The 15,136-nt window shown below is 46.5% G+C and overlaps 1 protein-coding gene across 15 annotated transcripts in view; it reads left to right on the top strand.

The window, feature by feature from the left end:
- Positions 1-15,136, top strand: part of Mark2 (microtubule affinity regulating kinase 2) — a 66,869-nt gene that overhangs the window by 22,545 nt on the left and 29,188 nt on the right. Inside the window, exon 1 of one of the 15 annotated variants that reach the window (XM_076558606.1) lies at positions 9,985-12,246. The exons of the other annotated variants lie outside the window; for them this stretch is intronic. The gene's annotated coding sequence lies outside the window, so the exon portion shown is untranslated. Of the gene's footprint in view, positions 1-9,984; positions 12,247-15,136 lie in introns of those variants that run through there. 15 annotated transcript variants of the gene reach the window in all.

Here is a 15,136-nt window from a genome sequence, read left to right as displayed (position 1 = left end):
CTCTCTCGATAGCCCTGGCTGTCCTAGTACTTGCTATGTATGTAAACCAGGCTGGCCAAAGAATTTGCAGAGATCCATGCTGCAATTTAAGGCCTGAGCCCCACTGCCTGGCCAAGCTAATACCATTTGCATTGAATCATGTCTTGTTGGAATAATTTTAAATTATATTTATTTATGATGTGTGCATGTGGAAATCAGAGGACAGCTTGCAGGAGGCAGTTCTCTCCTTCCATAATGGGGGACATAGGATGAAAGTAGGTTGTCAGGCTTGGCCCTTACGCTGAGCCACCTCACTAGCTCTGGAATAATTTTGAAAAACAAAATTTCAGTTATTGATTTGCATCTACAAATAGATTGGCAGGACTACAGTTCCATTCCCATCATTCAGCAAGTCCCATAACCTCTCTACCAAGTAGGTTTTTGTTGTTGTTGTTTTGTATTGTTTTTCCTTTTCAGAATTACATATGGTGTGTGTGTGTGCGTGTGCGTGTGTGGTGAATTGAACCAGGGCTTTGCACATTCTGAGCATTCTACCACTGGGCTACATTCCCTAGCCATGGCTTTCTCTTCAGTTTCAGACTTGAACTTGATATCTTTTATTTGACCATTGGTCTGCAGAGACGATAGAGACTTTCACTTTCAAAAACCTGTTTTCTAGCAAAGACAGTGGTGACTCAGTAACGATGCCTCCTGGATGATCTCCAAACGCAGAACTCTGTTCCAGGTCGTTGGGAAGCTTGGTTTGAAAGGAGTGGATGAGTACTTGAGGAGTCAACATCGCCCTACTCATTCCCACTCATTGGGTGGTTTGCCTCTGAGGCTATGTGTCTTTAACTACACCTATAATAGCCACCATTTATTTACTGAGCACTGACTTTGTCCTTATTGCTTATTTAGCTGTCTTACATCCTCCATTAACCATTGCTCTATGGGATAGTAGATCTTACTATTTTCTCTACTCCTCAGATGAAGGACATAGGCCAAGAGATGTCAGACCACTGGTCTAACGCCATAACTAGGTGGTCCAGAGTGAGTACTGCTGCCTGAACAAGCCATTGTAAGGTGTGAGGAGCTTGTCTCTCCTGGTTTCAGTTGTGTCCATGCAGAAGAAAGTGCAGGTTTACCATTTTAATTCTACAGTCCAAAGTGAAAGGCACAGTAGTGTACATCTGAAATACCAGTACCTGGGAGGCAGAGGAAGGAAGGTCAGTCTTCACAGACAGAGAAACCTTGTCTCAAAACCTAGAAAAGGGAAGATAACAAATTTGAAACTTTAAAAAAAGATTTACTTTTTATTTATATAAGCACATGTGTGTGTCTATATCTATATGCCATGTATGTATTGATGTCTGTGGAGGCCAGAAAAAAGGCATCAGATCACCTAGAGCTGGAGTTAGAGGGAATTGTGAGCTGTCTGGGATGGGTTCTGGGATCTGAACTGGGGTCCTTTGCAAGAACACTGCGGGCTCTCAGCTTTTTCAGCACTAGGATGACTCCACAGATGGGAAACCTGAGCCCATATGAAAAGTTGCAGTTAAAATTCAGATATATATATATAATGATCTTTTTTTTTTTTTTTTTTTTTTTTATTTATTTATTTATTATGTATACGGTGTTCCGCCTGCATGTGTCCCTGTAGGTCAGAAGAGGGCACCAGATCTCATTACAGGTGGTTGTGAGCCACTGTGTGGTTGCTGGGAATTGAACTCAGGACCACTGGCAGAGCAGCCAGTGCTCTTAACCTCTGAGCCATCTCTCCAGCCCCCTATATAATGATCTTTAAGCTAGGCATCCCTGTTATCCCAGCACTTGGGAGGTGGAGACAGGATCAGAAGTTCAGGATCATCTTCAACTACTTTGTGATTCGAGGCCATACTGGATTGTGTGAAACCCTGTCTTGGCTGGGTGGTGGTGGATTCCAGCACTTGAGAGACAGGCAGGCTGATTTCTGAGTTGGAGGCCAGCCTGGTGTATGGAGCAAGTCCCAGGACAAAGAAACCCTCCTTCAAAAACAAAACAAGTGTAGTCACAGTGATGCACGCCTTTATTTCCAGTACCTGGGATCCAGAGGCAGGTAGATCTCTTACAAATTTGAGGCTATCTGGTCTACATGGGGAGTTTCAGGCCAGCCAGGGCTACATGGCAAGACCCTGTGTCAGGAAACCCTCCTCCCCAAGACAAAACGAAACAAAATAAAATAAAATTTACCTCTAGGTTTATATAGAAGATAAGTATGTGAGCCAAGCAAGGTAGTACTTGCCTATGACCCCAACTCTGGTAGTTGAGATTGAAGCGTTATGAATTAGAGGGCAAACTGGGGCCTATATAGCAAGACACTGTCTCAAAGAAAGAATATTTAAAAAGGGGTGCTGGAGCCGGTGGTGGTGACGCACGCCAGTAGGATTTGCTGAAGGAGGCGGAGGCAGGAGAATCACGAGTTCAAGGCCAGCCTGGGCTACCAAGTGAGCTCCAGGAAAGGCGCAAAACTACGCAGAGAAACCCTGTCTCAAAAAACCAAAAATAAATAAGTAAATAAATAAAAAATAAAAAAGGGGTGCTGGAGATATCTCAGTTATGTTTGCTTAGCATGCACAGATCTCTGGGTTCAATTCTGAGTTTGTGTTATACTAGGCATAAACCAGTGTCGTGTCACACACACCTGTAATTCCAGTACTCAGAAAGTAGAGGCAGAAGGCTCAAAAGTCAAAGTCATCCCAGGCTTTGTAGTCATTTATGGCTATCCTGGGCTACATGAGATCCTGGCTAAATAGATGGGTTTTTTTTGTTTGTTTGTTTGTTTTAAGAAACATGAAATGCCATGTTTAGACTTCAGTCCCTCCCCCAAAATAGCTCTTATGTGCAAATATTTCAAAATCTAAAAAAAACATCCCAAGCTCTATGTCCTCATCATTTCAGATGAGGGCTACTCAACCTGTATTTCCCTTAGGATTAGCGCCTTTTATGGGGCAGCTGTGTGTTGCAGGCTCGCAGCTGTTTCTTTCTGTCTTTGTCCTGTCTGGAATGTAGCAGGAGCGAAACGGCGCAGCATGGGCAGTTCGTTAGAGACAATGGGTACTTCATAATCCTCATTTTACCCTGACTTTTCCTTTGCTGCTTTCTCCTCTCCATCTCAAGGACCTCACGGCAAGGATGGTTGTGATTTCTAGATGTAAATGCCTTGCTCTGTAGCACAATGAAATACTGGGATTCTAGACCTTGTAGGTTTTATTTATTAATTTGTGTGTGTGTGGTTTTTCAAGAGAGGGTTTCTCTGTGTAATAGTCCTGAATGTCCTGGCATCTGCTTTGTAGCCCAGGCTGGCCTCGAACTCACAGAGATCCACCTGCCTCTGCCTCCTGAGTGCTGGGATTAAAGGCATGAAACACCACCGCCCCACTGCCTGCCAGACCTCATGTTTTAAAATTATATTTATTTTTTAATTTTTAACTTTTATTTTTAAATCCCCCCCCCCCCAGGTATTGTGCCTGAATGTGTGTCTGTGTACCTCATGTATGGCTGATACCCTCAGAACTCAGACGAGGGTGTCAGATGCTCTGGAACTGGAGTTACAGGTGCTTGAATCCCAGGAATCAACCCAGGTCCTTAAGCAAGTGGCTTTACCCACTCAGCTATCTTGCTGGCCCTCTTTTTTCTTTTTCCTTAAGCACAGCCTCCCTACCCTAAACAAGAAAAAGAAAAAGAAGCTTTTGTATATAGAGTTTAACTGTGTGTAATTTTATCCATAGGATGCAAACTCAGCTTCTCTCTTTACAGCTCTCTGAATGCTACTTGGTCTTGGCCTTCACTGCCAAGAGCTCTGAGCACCATAGCTGGTAGTGCCAGGCTACTGTGCATTTGGGACTTGCTAGTTCAGTCCTGGGAGCCAAACTCTGGCCGTCCTGCTAGAACAACTTTAGCCAGGTGCCTTGTATAATGTATTTTCTCAGTCTCTGGTTCATGTCTGTCTACTGAAGCTGGTCTCTGTCACAGTGCATTTGGCCCTCCTAGGTAACCACAGTTTGATTGAAAGTACTTGCTGGTGTGCACTGCTACAGAATGAAACGTGTGTATGGTTTCTCTCCTTGTAAATCTAACCTTGGCAAGGTACCTTTTCTTTGAAGGTGCTAGCATGGGGTAAAGAGTTGAACTGCCACCCTTGGTAAAGCATAGCTTAACCAGCCCGCTGGGTCCCATTAGCAGAGAAAGATAGGATCATTGGTGTTAGAAGCTGATAAATTCCAAAAAAAAAAAAAATTATTTAGAATACACTTGGTTTTGTTAAAATGGGAAAGCCCAAATTCACATGAACTATTTTAAGGAGCACTGACTTTCTAATCCAGCTGACTTTGTTGTGAGTAGATCTCCCCTTTCTATTCCCATCTATCTGCTGCAGATTCTCTTAGAGAGGTTGTTGCTGCTCATACACAGGTGTCTTCAGGTGTTTCTCAGTGGTGCTTCCACCCTTCCTTGGAAGCGCATGGCAGTGTTTTCCTCGCTAATGAAAAAGCTGTCATAATGGGTTAGGTCCATAGAGGCTCTGCCCTTCTGTGCTGATATTCCCAGAGAAAATAAGCCTGCACAGGCCTTAATTACTGACAGCATGCTGGCAGAGAGGTATAGCTGCTAATTGATTAGGTGAGAGACCTTTGCATGTATATGGAACCATCCGATGGTTTGTCTTGTTTTTGTTTGTTTGTTTTTGTTTTCGATAAATAAATGAATTTGGGCCAGGTAAGTTGATGAAGATGTGTAGGGATTTCCTTTACTAATCTCACATTAACACTTCTGTGTCCTCAAGTTTCTTTTGTGTGTATGTGGTTTTATTTTGTTTGGGTTTTAGACAGTCTCACTGTTTATCCCTAGCTGATCTGGAACTTGTTGTTGTTGTTGTTTTGTGACAGGGTTTCTCTGTGAAGCAATCTGGCTGTCCTGGAACTCACTCTGTAGCCGAGGCTGGCCTTGAACTCGCAGATCAGCCTGCCTCTGCCTGCCAAGTGCTAGGATTAAAGGTGTGTGCCGTTGCCGCCAGGTCCTCAGTCTGAGCCATAGCATCACATTAAAGAAAAGAGTAAGTGCTAGGCGGCGGTGGTGGTGGTGGTGGTGGTGGTGGTGGTGGTGGTGCTGCTGCTGCTGCTGCTGCTGCTGCTGCTGCTGCTGCTGCTGCGCGCCTTTTATGTGATGCTGTGGCTCAGCCTGAGGGCCCTATACAAGGCAAGTGCATGCTTTATGTCCAGCCCCATTGTTTTCTAGCTTAATAGTAAGTAGTCTTGAGCAGCTTTGGCTTCCATTTTGGTGCAATGTGGTGAGTAATGTCTCTTCATACCCTGCTCTCCCTCCAGTGTGCCCCTTTCTGTTTGGCAGCATTAGATTCCTTTATTTGGTTTGGTTTTCATTCCCTCCTTCTGTCTTGGAATGGGTGATGGTTATTCTGAAATATATTTTAAGACAGTGTTTCAGAAGCAAACACCCTGCCTTCTGAAACCACAGACAACTGCTGTGGAGGGCAGGCTGCCAGATCGAGACTGTTAAAGCCAGTCCTTAGTGAGAGAGTCACACACTGATGCTGTTGCCCTGGTCGGATCGTGGTGTGAGGGTCTTACAGTAGCACTCAGCTGTGACGTAGCCCTCTGCGTTTGGAGTCTTCCCTCGACATCGCCATGCTCTTCTCCAGCCGTTGCAGAGAAGCAGACCATCTGCTGAAGGACAGGCTCTAGGCTGCTGCTGCTGCTGCCGCCATTCACCCCCATCTTCTCTTACCACATCCCTGCTTCATATTTTGAGGTGATTTAGACCAGTCTTCTCACCAGCTTTTCCAAAATTTTGTTTGTTTTTACCTAGGCTGGTTCAAGTGGTCTTCCTGCCTTTAGTCGAGACAGTGGGTGTATGCCCTTGGCTCATCCTGGTTTTAATATCAGAGAAGAGGGACTGGGGAAATGGTTTTGTCAGAGGACCTGAATTTGAGCTCCAGAAATCACAAAAGAACTACTAGATGAGGTTTGGTGTGCTTGTAATCCCAACGCTGGGCAAAGATGGGACAATTCCTGGGGCTTTCTGATCAGCCAGCCCAGCTTAATTTGTGAGCCACAAAGCTGTGAGAAACCCTGTCTCAATAAACAGTAACAAGGTCATGGTCTGAGAAACAGTGCCTGAGGATTTACACCTGAGGGTGACCTTTGGCTTCCATGCACATATATACCTATACATACAAAGAACAGAAAATAGAAGAACTAGCCACATCCCTGGGTTCTGAATTAACTGACTATTAAAGAATATATGGCCGGGCGGTGGTGGCGCACGCCTTTAATCCCAGCACTTGGGAGGCAGAGGCAGGCAGATCTCTGTGAGTTCGAGGCCAGCCTGGTCTCCAAAGCAAGTTCCAGGAAAGGCGCAAAGTTACACAGAGAAATCCTGACTCGAAAAACCAAAAAAAAAAAAAAAAAAAAAAAAAAAAGAATATATGGATTTGTGTGTGTTACTGTGGATCTGCATATGAAGGAAAGTTAGAAGACAATTTTGGGGAGCTGATTCTCCCTTTCCATCATGGGATCTGAGGATCCAGTGCAGGTTTTCAGGCTTTCAAGTTCAGTGCCTTTACCTGCTAAGCCATCTCATCAGCCTGTTTTCCTCATGGGGTCTCATTGTGTCACCTAAGTAGCCCAAGCTTGCCCTTGCCCCCACTTCTTTCTTGGAGCTGGGATCAAACATAGGGCCCAAGTGCATACCAAGCTGGTGCTCCTTCGATGAGCTGTGGTCCCAAGCCCCCAGCCTGACTTTTCTTTTTATCTCTTTGTTTTGTTTTATTTTTGTGACAACCTTGTGTAGCCTAGTCTAGCCTTGAACTTGTGATGTAATCCAGACTAGCTTTGAACTCTTGGTGTTCACTGCTTCTACTAATGTCCTCATTGTTTTTGGTTTTTTGAGACAGGGTTTCTCTGTGTAGTTCTTGTGCCTGTCCTGGATCTCGGTCTGTAGCCCAGGATGGCCTCGAACTCACAGCTCACAGATAACACCCTGGCTCTGCCTCCTGAGTGCTGGGATTAAAGGCATGCGCCACCACCGCCTGGCCTGGGGCACTTTGTTAATTAGTGATTGATAGGGGAGGGCCCAGAACACTGCTGGTGATGCCATCCCCAGGCAAAGTGGTCCAGAGTGTATGAGAAATCAGGCTGAGCAAGACATGGGGAACAAGCCAAAAAGATGCGTCCCTTCATGGTCTCTGCATCAGCTCCTGCCTCCAGGTTCCTACCCTGACTTTCCACAGTGGTGGAGTGTAATCTGGAAGTGTAAGATGAAATAAACCCTTTCCTGTACAAGTTGCTTTGGTCATGGTGTTTGATCACAGCAATAGTAACCCTAAGACAACCTCCTAAGTGCTGAGATTAAAAGCATGTCTTATTATTTGTGGCTTTCGAGGGGAGGTCCGTTTAAACAGGGTCTCATTGTATAGCCCTGACTGTCCTAGAACCCTTTATGTAGACCAGACTTAGAGATCAGCCTGCCTCTAACTCCTGAGTAATGGAATTAAAGATGTGCGCCACCACACTGGGCAGCTTTCTTTCTTTGATGGCATCAAATTTTCTGTTTGTCTCAGGAATTTTATTTCTTTCTGTTTCCTTCTGTTTATTTCTCCCTGCTTCCTTCCTGAAGAGCTCTGTAACTGAGGGAAACCTGTGCAGTCGTGAGACAGTGTGACCTGGGCCAGTTCAACAGGAGTTAAGGAAGGAAACCAGACTTGATAATTGACCACTGGGAAACAAAAGGAAAATCTATAAACATGCTTAGTCACAGCCAGTGCAGGCTGCGATGGGGATTCTGATACAGACCCTGGAGTTCCCAGGCTTCACCAAGACAACCCACCCAGCTCCTGTTTTGTCTTTATTTCCATGACTGAATCCTGAGCAGTTTTTTATTTACATGTATTTATTGATGTATTGGGGTGTATGCATGTGGGTGTGTCTGTGTCTGTGCTGCAGTGAACACGCAGAGGTCAGAGGGCAACCCCACAGGAGTCAGCTCTCTTCTAGTCTGGGGGTTCCAGGAACTGAACTAAAGTCCTCAGGCTTGGCGCCAAGCACCGTTGCCTACTGAGCCATGTCACCAGCCCTAGAGCAAATTTTTTGGCTTTTTTAAAAGTTTTCTTTTCATAATCTTATTATCAGGCCTGACTTTGAAGTCCAGATAGTGATGATGAAAGACAAGGAAGGCGACTGGATCGTTGTCGGTATTCCTGGGTTGTTTTCCTCTTGGTTAGTACAGAGTGATTCTTAGCAGAGCCCACTCAGTGCCTGTGTGTCCAAATTCGTCAAGGCCTGAGGTTTAAAGCAGATCCTGGCAGCACTGGTGGTTCTCACTCAGAGTGAGGTCTGTGATTGTCTTTGTCCACTGTTCTCTGAAAAGTAACTAAAGGCCACAGACCACTAATAAATTGGGCGAATGGACTAACTATAACTTCAGGTTCTGAAGTTGGGTTGTAATCTGTATATCTTGCATGTTAGATGCTGACGCTTTGAAGACCCCCCTCCCCCGCCCCGTGTATGTCTATAAACCCCTTCTCTCTTCAGAGCCTGTAGGTGCTTTTCACGGTCAGCTCTTACTGAATTAGCTGTGGGATGAAAACTAAGGACTAGGCTGAGGGTGTGCCTTGGTGAAGGCTCTGTATTGAGTCTCATCGCTGCAAAGAATCAAAATTGCAGTATGGGTAGTCTTCATTGTAGTATTCCTGAGTGAATGGTCCTGTCTTGTTACAAACCAGAGACCTTTTTCTGTTGAGTTCTTCGGCCATTTAAGTCACAAGTTTTTGTTTTATTTTGTTTATGTGCATTGGTATTTTGCCGTGGGTGTCAGGTCCCCTGGAACTGGAATTACAGACAGTTGTGGGTGCTGGGAATTAAACCCTGGCCCTCTGGAAGAGCAGTTAGTGTCCTTAACTGCTGAGCCATATCTTCAGGGCCTAAATTTTTGTATTTTTTATATTTTGAGACAGGGTTACTTTGGTTGTCCTGGAACTTACTCTGTAGATCAGGCTACCCTGACCTCACAGAGATCCACCTGCATCTACCTCCTGAGTGCTGTGATTAAAGGTGCGTGCCACCACCGCCTGGCTTAAGACACAAGTTTTAATCAGTATGTTAATTAAACTTAATAATTACTAAAAATGCTTTGTAATATAATTACAATTATTTTGGAGTGTGTTGGAAGCACATTCGTAGTAGTTGGAAGAGTGTGAAGGTCAGAGGACAACTTGCAGGAGTCAGTTGGTTCTCCTGTAGTGTCAGTTCTAGGGATTGAACTCAGGTCGTGGGGTTTGGCAATCTCACTGGCCCCAAAAGAAATGCTTTTTGAAAAAGAAAGGATGAGGGGGAAGGTTTACACTGTTGCTGGATAAGAACTCAGGAAACCACAGGAGAGAACGCTCTACTAAGGAATCCCTGTCTGGCTTCCTGAAGTGGGGACAAGAGCCAGAAAGCCAAGCCCTCTGTTCTTGGCATTAGTTCTCTGTCGATGCTTGAGTGGCTGGTTAACTGGCTTCATCCTTTCCTCTGTGATAGGCAAACAGTTGAGGGAGTTCTGTCCAGAGGAGACATCATGCGCTCCGGGTCAGAAGGCTGCAGGTTATTTATAGGGCAGAGAAGCTCAGGAGTGTGCCACAGGAAGCACCGATTTCACACCAGCTCAGGACTGGGGATGTCAAGGACCCAGATTCTTCCTTTGGACATATTAGAGATCAGTTGCTTTTCTTCCGTCTAAGTACTAACTAGGACTGGCTCTGTTTGGTTAGGTTCTGGGATCTGAGAAAATGAGAACCTTCTGGGTGAGATGGTGATGGGTTCCTTTCTAATTTTTTAAAAAATTATTTTGTATTAGCCAGGTCATGGTGGCACATACCTGTAATCACAACACTCAGGAAGTAGGGGAAGGTGGGTGAGCTTGAGGCCAGCCTGGTCTGCAGAGTGAGTTCCAGGATACACAGAGAAACCATGTCTCCAAAAAACAAAAACAAAAAAAAAGAAAAGAAAAACATTTGTCTTATATGAATGGGTGCTTTGCCTGGATGTATGTGCGCCACTTTGTGCCTTGTGTGGAGGAGGCCAGAAGAGGTCATTTACTCCCCTGCGACTGGAGTTTCAGACAGGGTGGGTACTGGGAATTGAACGTAGGTCCTTTAGAATAGCAGCAAGTGCTCTTCAGCCCTGAGTGGTTTTTCTGGATGGACCAGTAGTTGTGAGGAGGTCAGAGTTGTCCAGGACCATCGTAGATAGACAAGGGTGAGAACACGACCCTTTCTCCTTTCTTGTGAGATGACTTTTGCATCTCCTGGTCTGAACACAGGAAGAAGCTCTGGTTGGGTGATAGAACTAAGGACCTGTTAGACAAGTCTGCTTGGGCCTGGCTCCCCTCCCCCAGTCTGGGCAGGGAGACTGAAACTGCTGCTTGCAGGGCTTTGCCAAATCAGTTTCTCCTCAAGGATTACCTGCTCACTGCAGTCGGCAGCTCCCCACCCAGGAGCCAGCCACTGTGGGAATCATGCGGGTGGGGGCAGGCTCTGCTCAGCTTGCTGGGTGTACTGCTTGCCTGCCAGGCCTTGAGCATGCACAAAGGCTCCCTGCTCACTGAAGGCTGACTTGCCTGGAGGCCTGAGGGAAATAGACTGGGCCACAGTGCCTTGTGGCCACATTCCTGGCCGGGAGGAGTGAGGAGCTTGTATATGGGGCAGATGAAATCTTTGGAAAGAAAAGAATCAGCCGTCTAACACCTTGAGTTTAGAATTGAATGTTTCCTTTAATTTTTTTTTTTTTTTTTTAACCCTAGCCAAAAGTTTTTCAGTGTGTGGGCCTAATGTCCACAGCATGCTGGACAAGGCTTCTTAGAGAACCAGCCTCCTTGGCAGGTTCACTTGATCTTAACCAAGATCAGGAAGTGGGCTTCATGACAGGCAGCCCCTGCTCACTTCCTGCTGTGGTCTGAGAGCCAGGCCTAGAAAGCTTGAGCACAGATGTGAAGAACTCCATTCACTCAGGACAGATCCTTAGCCTTTACAAGTGTGGAAACAGGTCCCAAGGGAGGGTGATTTGTTCGAAGTTATGTAATGTGTTTGGGTAGATTTGGGTCTATAATAGATCTCTCTTGGGGCCCTTGGTACTTGTCCCTGTAGCCCCCAATTGAATGGCAGTTCTCCTAAGAAGGCCTGCAGACTCCTGTGGCAGGAAGCAGTCTGGGAAAGGGCAGGTAGAAGGGCAGCAGACCCCAGCTCTACACACCAAAGACGCTAGGTTCTCTCCAGGGACTGTGTCCATCCAGGTGCCAGAAGTTCCTAGGGAATGGACTGAAAACAGTAGGCGGCAGCAGCATTTGAGCCCTGGCTCTGATCAAAAGGGTCACATGGATCAGAGCTGTGTTAAGTAAGGGCTGTTGGGTAAGGAGGAATCATGAAGATCTGACCCCATAACGTTCCATTTTGACTTAGGAAGGCATTTCCAAAGGGCCTGCTAGTGGCCACCACTGTGCCAAGACACCAAAAACACAGAAGTAACTGAGTCCTGGAAACTTCCCTGAGGCTGCTTTTAGTTTTATATACTAGTGAGCAAAATAACCCCACTACAAGTTGCAAAGGAGACCGGCCAGTGAGCAGTTGCGTTCTCCTGTGGTCTAAGCTAATACTGTCTAGGAGGATTGGTGGAGACTCAGTGAAGGAAGCTAGGGAAGCCTAGAAAGCTTCCTGGTGAGAGTGATGTCTGGCTTCAGCTCACCAGAAGGAAGGATGGGATCTGAATGGAGGGAAAGTGACCCAGGCTGTGGGAAGCTACAGCAAAAGCCTGGGGGTCTTTCTTTGTAAACCTGAAGACAGGTGGCTGGGGCCCAGCTGCTGTCAGGGAGAGGAAGTCAGCTAGCCTCTCATGTAGTGTTAGAAGCAGTTTGGAAACCTGTGAGTCTAGTTGGAAATCAACTTTAAGTGTATATGTATATAGATATAAACATACAGGTAGACATATACTCATAAATATATAAATCAGTTGTGGGTAGGGAGAGGTAAGGCAGAGATAAAAATGTGTAAAAATTTTGTTTTCATACATTTACCTTTTTATTTTGTGTATGTGAATGCGATGTAGGTCAGAGGAGAACCTGGAGGAACTGAGTCTCGCCTTCCACCATTCAGGTCCTGGGGAGCCATCACGGCTCATCAAACTTAGCACCAAGTACCTGTGTCTGCTGAGCCATCTCACCAGCTGAGACAGAATTATATGAAAGGTGTGTTTGGGGTGTGATTTCCTGTTCCTGGTGCTGGGCACTCTGTTGACAGAATGCTTGCTTGGTGCTCCCTCTGCAACCACAAGCCATGTTGTACAGGAAGTAGGACAGGTGTGTGTGTGTGGACAGCAGGCTGTCGGAGGTTTTCATCCTTGTGTGAGACTTGGCTTTGCGGCAGAATTAGCTGGAGGTACTGGACCATTGTTAAGCCAGAGGTCAGGATTGCTTTCCTTTTTCATAAGGAGGGACTCACAGGCCTTGGGTGCCATTAGAAGATCTAGGGGGGTGATGTAGCAGTTGGTGAAAAAGAGGAGGTATCTAATGGCTAGCTGTCTTGCCCCCCACTCCCCACAGACATTCCTGTTTGTCACCAAATAGCACCTCTCTGTGACAGTCTTGGGTTCAGTGCTAAGGAGAGAGGCGCCCTCCTCTCTCTGCAGAAGCCTTCGTATATAGCTCCTGCTCTACCCTTGGCTACAGGCAGGATTCCACACAACGGCTAACAAGAGTTTCCCTCCCTCTTATCATTCGGTCAGTGTCACAAGTGCTCAGACCTGACCTGAGATAACCAAGATGTGTTGTCTTGAGATGACCAAGATGACCATGCTGCACACCTGGGAGCAAAGTTAGACCTAGGGTTAGAATGCACCTTTCTGCCCTGGAGCTTTCAGGAGGAAGCTTTGACTGCTTACCTGTCTCCCTCCAGGGATATGCTGTGTGCCATGCAAGTCTGCCTTTCCCCAGGGAGCATACACCTGCAGTGTTCTAGTTTGGATAGGAGAACCATTCAAAGTTCTTGGCAGGAGCCCAGCCCAATTCTACCCAGGTTGGTTTCCCCTCCCTTTTCCAGCTCGTTTGATGTGCTTGTTGCCCAGAGTTCTTGGGCAGCTGATTGGCTCTGTAGTGGCTGGAGATTGGAGATCCTGCAGTGGAAATACAGCTGCTTCCTTTCAAGCTGGCCTCTGGGGTGGAGCTTGAAAATAAAGAATCATAATCCCCCACTCCTCTTCCTCCCCACTCCTCTTCCTCCCCCCCCCCCCCACTGCCATGCAGCCAGGTAAACGGGAGTGACCAGCTCTCCTGCTTCGCTGCTCTGCATGGCAGCAGTGATCAGAAAGAGGCTAATGGGCAGTGAGCATGTGAGCTCTGTGCCTCCTGTGAGTGGAGACCAAGGTCCTTAGAGGCAGCAGTGACCCCACCAGGTATCCGGCAGTCCGCCCAAGGCCACTGTGTTCTCTGACATGCTGAGAAATGAAGAATACTTCCACACACCCCTGCTGCCCGGGAAGCTAGGAGCCGGGTCATTTGTCCCTGAAACCTTTTGCAGGACAGTGCCCCTCAGCCAGGCATTTTTAAATCCCTAAGCTGGGTGCTTTTTTGTTTTGTTTTGTTTTGTTTTTTTGAGATAGAGTCTTACTATGTAGACCAGGCTGGCCTTGAACCCACAGAGATCTGCCTGCCTCTGCCTCCCAAGCAGTGAGATTAAAGATGTGCACCACCACACCCAGCTAAGCTGGCTGTTTTTATTCCTAACTTAGTTACATTCAGGCTTTCTTTTTTAAAAAATAGTAACTTCATAAAATTGGTTATTAAATTTTATGTATTTGGTACACATGGGGGGATATTCGTGTGCCATGGAGTGTGCATGGAGGTCAGAGGAATAGCTGGATTAAGTTCTCTCCTTCCACCATGTAGGTCTCAGGGATCAAACTTGGATCGTCAGGCCTGTTGGCAAGTACCTTTATCCTCTCAACCATCTTGCCAACACTACATTTCTTTAGCAGCAGTGGGTAGAGGGGGCACCTTCCCTGCCTCTCAGGACTGGGTGGCAGGTTGGGAAAGTGCTGCTCCTGTATTGGAAAGGGAATGTAGTAGAGGGGCATGGGCTGCCAGTGGCTGTATCTGTTCTTCCTTTGGCTGTCCAGAGGCAGCGACACCTTAGTCTTTTGCTGACCTCTGTGGTCAGCCAGAAAGCACCACTGGCAACAACTTCCTGCTGGCAGCTGTGAGCACCTAAAGCAGAGCCCCAGCTTGCTGAGTGGGAGGAGTGGTTACTTAGGGTCAATGGGAACTGGAGCTGGAGAGGAGTGTGGTTGCAGAGCCAGAGGTCAGCTTCTGCAGCCTGGCTGCCTGGAGCAAAGGCCGTGTGCCCAGTGCCTACCCTTCCTGTGTCTGGCTAGTGACCATCATTGTCAGGTTGATCTCCAGGCCACAGTTAGAGAAAGATAAGATCACTGGAAGGTCTGTTTGGGTGTTTTACTTCTAGCTGAGTTTGGGTCTCTGAAAACAGAACTCCTTTAAAGTACACACCTGGCATATCTCCTCTTTGGGCTGGGTGCATGCATGTGCAGCCCAGTAGTATAGCCCTTAGATGAGTTTAAGTTTAAACTGAGTTTAAGTTTAAGCACACGTGCTTCTTAGAGAGTTGGAAAGACTTTGCCTGAGTATTATTCGATTTAGGACTGTTCGGGGTTTTGTTGTTGTTTTGTTTTGTTTTTTGTTTTTTGAAGTAGGATCTCACTGTGTAGCCCCTGGCTGACCTGGAACTCACTATGTATAGATAAGGCTGGCCGGAAACTCAAAGATCCACTTGCCTCTGCCTCTTGAGCGCTGGGATTTGAGCTTACAGGTGTGCACTGCCTCACCTGACCAATTTGGGACTCTTTAGGATCTTTATGTCACTCATCTGCTTAGCTTTCCACCTCACCCAAACCAACATTTCATATAAAGAGCTCAGGAAAAATGAAGCAGCCTCAAGGTCACTGGAGTGTAAGTGGTATTTGGCATAGGTAGCTGGTTTGGTGTTTGGTAAGAGATTTCTTCTTTGTATTTGAGCAAAAGATTTCTTGGCAGGAGGCTTCTATGCTGTGTTCCCAGTGCTTGCCCTGTG

This window comes from Peromyscus maniculatus, chromosome 1, assembly GCF_049852395.1.
Source record: "Peromyscus maniculatus bairdii isolate BWxNUB_F1_BW_parent chromosome 1, HU_Pman_BW_mat_3.1, whole genome shotgun sequence".
NCBI lineage: Eukaryota > Metazoa > Chordata > Mammalia > Rodentia > Cricetidae > Peromyscus > Peromyscus maniculatus.
Note: the sequence above shows the minus strand (reverse complement) of the source record. Positions and strands in the feature narration are given on the sequence as shown.